This window comes from Camellia sinensis, chromosome 15, assembly GCF_055761805.1.
Source record: "Camellia sinensis isolate YWXY chromosome 15, ASM5576180v1, whole genome shotgun sequence".
Taxonomy (NCBI): domain Eukaryota; kingdom Viridiplantae; phylum Streptophyta; class Magnoliopsida; order Ericales; family Theaceae; genus Camellia; species Camellia sinensis.
In genome coordinates, this window is record NC_138975.1 from 42,468,502 (window position 1) to 42,472,374 (window position 3,873).

Sequence of the window (3,873 nt, forward strand, 5' to 3'; positions counted from 1 at the left end):
ATGCTACACCGAGCCAAGACTCACCAACAAAAGAAGACTTGGTACAATCAGATAGCGAGGGGCAGACAGCAAGCAAGGACCTTGAAGAAAACACCAGCAACATTCTTGACCCCACAACATCATCTAACCCCTCCACTTGCTGGAAATTGTTCGTTGGTAAGATGTGGAAACTCTTTGTGGATGGAGCATTCAACCGGCATGGTGCAGGACTTGGCATAGTCCTCATCTCACCAGACGGCCTGGTTGTGGAGCAAGCAATCAACCTTGGCTTCCCAGCATCAAACAACGAAGTGGAGTATGAAGCACTTCTTGCAGGACTCAAATCAGCATTCTACATGAAGGCCACCGAACTAATGGTCTACAGCGACTCACAGCTGGTGGTAAACCAAATTTCTGGCGACTATGAAGCAAAGGATGACAGAATGGCCAAGTACCAAGAATTGGTCAGAACAGAGATCAAGAAATTTGAAGTAGTAAGGATAGAACAGATTGGCAGGGAGGAAAACAGCAGAGCAGACGAACTAGCAGGATTTGCATCAATGGTAGATACATCCATCCCTCATCCACTACTAATTGACTACCTACCAAGACCAAGCATTGAGGACCCTGAAATAGAAGAGGTGTGTTGCGTCGAATTAGGCCCTTCATGGATGGATCCCATCATACTGTTCTTAAAAGACGACATTCTACCAGAAGACAAGAAAGAAGCCAACAAAATTAAAGCAAAGTCACAGCGATTTTGGCTCTCCCCATCTATGGCATTGTACAAAAAGTCATTCTCAGGACCTTATCTGAAATGTGTCCACCCCAGCAAAGTAGAAGCATTCTTGTTTGAAATACACGAAGGGGTGTGCGGAAGCCACCAAGGAGGAAGATCGTTAGCTTACAGAGCCATTTCACAAGGATACTGGTGGCCATACATGCAGGCAGACTCGGAGAAGTATGTGAAGAAGTGCGAGAAATGTCAGAATTTCGCACACTAAATACATCAGCCCGTGAGAGAACTCCTACCATTGACCAGTCCATGACCCTTTGCAATGTGGGGCTTGGACATAGTAGGACCACTTCCAACAGCGCCCGGAAACAGAAAGTTCTTTCTCACAGCAACAGACTACTTCACAAAGTGGATGGAAGCAGAAGCATTGGCATCAATCAAAGACAAAGATGTGAAGAAATTTGTTTGGCAGAACATCATCACTCGATTCGGTATACTAAAAGCCTTAATATCAGACAATGGTACTCAGTTCGATGATAGAATCTTCAGAGGCTTTTGTGAAGAATACAAGATAGAGTTCTACAATTCCACACTAGCATATCCCCAAGCAAATGGTCAGGCAGAGGCATCAAACAAGGTCGTTTTGGATGGATTGAAGAAAAGGTTAGAAAAAGCAAAGGGCAAGTGGGCAGAAGAACTCCCTCATGTTTTATGGGCTTACCGCACCACACCACGACGATCAACTGGAGAAACACCATTCTCCTTAGCTTATGGCATGGAAGTAGTGATCCCACTGGAAGTTGGTCTCCCCACAATTTGAAGCGAAAATTTTGATCCCGATTTAAATGGCGAAGCCATAACATTGGAACTCGACCTTGCGGAAGAAAGGAGAGAAAGAGCACTAGTCCACATTGCCTCATATCAACAAGAGTTATCCAGGAAATACAACAAAACAGTGCATCCAAGGCAATTCAAGATCGGAGATTGGGTGCTGCGTAAAGTGATGGGAAACACCCTGGTGCCGGGAGATGGCAAGCTAGGGCCTAATTGGGAAGGTCCTTACAAAGTGGTTGGGTTAGCAGGCAAAGGGGCATACCACCTAGAAGACAAGGACGACAAAGCAATCCCTAGGCCATGGAACACCGCCAATCTCAAGTTATTTTATTTTTAGCTTTCCTCTTTCAAGCATGTGTAATTTTTTCTTTCCTCAATAAAACAAGTCGATTCTTTTCAACATAGTTGTTTTCTGTAAAAGTTAGTTTCAGTAAAGTTAGGAACATTGCAAACATTTTATTCTAAGTTGGCTGAAAAAACCAGCTTAGAGGTTGGCTGCATTAAACCAACACCCATCCTAAGCCCAGGATAAGGATCCAGGCTGCAGGACGTTTGGTCGAAATAACTAAACATTTTATTCTAAGTTGGCTGGAAAAACCAACTTAGAGGTTGGCTGGATTAAACCAACACCCCTCCTAAGCCTAGGATAAGGATCCAGGCTGCATGACGTTTGATTGAAATAACCAAACATTTTATTGTAAGTTGGCTGGAAAAACCAACTTAGAGGTTGGCTGGATTAAACCAACACCCCTCCTAAGCCCAAGATAAGGATCCAGGCTGCAGGACGTTTGGTCGAAATAACTAAACATTTTATTCTAAGTTAACTGGAAAAACCAACTTAGAGGTTGGCTGGAAAAATCAACACCCCTCCTAAGCCCAAGATAAGGATCCAAGCTGCAGGACGTTTGGTTGGAATAACCAAACATTTTATTCTAAATTGGCAGAAATAACCAATTTAAGAGATTGGCTGGATTAAACCAACTCTTGTACTCTTTAGCCAAAGAAAAGGACATCGGCTAAAGAGTAGTTGGCTGGACTAAACCAACTCCTAGTACTCTTTAGCCGAACTAAGGACATCGGCTAAAAGAGTGGTTGGCTGGACTAAACCAACTCCTAGTACTCTTTAGCCGAAGTAAGGACATCGGCTAAAGAGTAGTTGACTGGATTAAACCAACTCTTAGTACTCTTTAGCCGAAGAAAAGGACATCGGCTAAAGAGTAGTTGGCTGGATTAAACCAACTCTTAGTACTCTTTAGTCGAAGAAAAGGACATCGGCTAAAGAGTAGTTGGCTGGATTAAACCAACTCTTAGTACTCTTTAGCCGAAATAAGGACATCGGCTAAAGAGTGGTTGGCTAGAAAAAACCAACTTAGAGGTTGACTGGATTAAACCCTTAGTACTCCTTAGCCAAAGTCAGGGTATGGGCTGAAGAGTGGTTGGTTGGATTAAACCAACTCTTGATACTCTTCAGCCGATGTAAGTATATCGGCTAAAGAGTGGTTGGCTAGTAAGTAGTCAGATGGCACAGCTAAGACCGAAATAAAGTATCTCGGCCGAAAAATAGTATGTTTCAAGTTGCAGTCAGAAAGCATGCTCAAATAGGAAAATAAACCAAGATAACAGTTGGAGCAATAGAAGTCATTGAAAAATCATTACAGGTACAAGCATACAGATCAAACCGGAATAAGTGTTGAACAGAAAAGATGATTTTCATTAATCAAATTCAAAACAAGTACAAAGGAGGGGCCACAGTCCGGTTACAAGAGCAAAAGGAAAAAAGAAGGTACAAAATCAGTTAAAGAGATCATCCAGATCAGCATCCAGCTCAACTCTGAGTCCGGTCTCAGCAGGAAGTTCGGTCGTAGCCAGAACTCGGTTGGGCTCGGTTGAAACAAGCTCCTCTGGGTTCGGATCAGTTGGAGACACGACTATAGCATCAGGTGCTGGGGGATTGGAGATCACTGGAATTGGAAAAGTAGGCTGGCGACCGGGTTGGAAGTCATCTTCAGAAGAAGAGCCTTTATCTCCACCCTCTTCAAGAAATTGCTTCTGAAGGTCGGCAGCATACTCCGCCAGTGAGGCCGGAATGAAATACTAAGGAGCATTGTAGACCTCGGTTTTGGGCCCATAACCGAGCTGCTCCACAGCACCTCTCCAGCCGCACTTGAAGAATAAATCCTTTGCTGCTTCACATTGTTTGATATAAAGGGCTTCGCCCTCCTTGAAACCCCGGAGCTCGGCGTCTTCTGCCTTCTTCTTCAGCTCCGTTATCTCGGCGTCCTTTTTACCTTCGAGCTTGACTAGCTCACGAAGGTACTTATCCT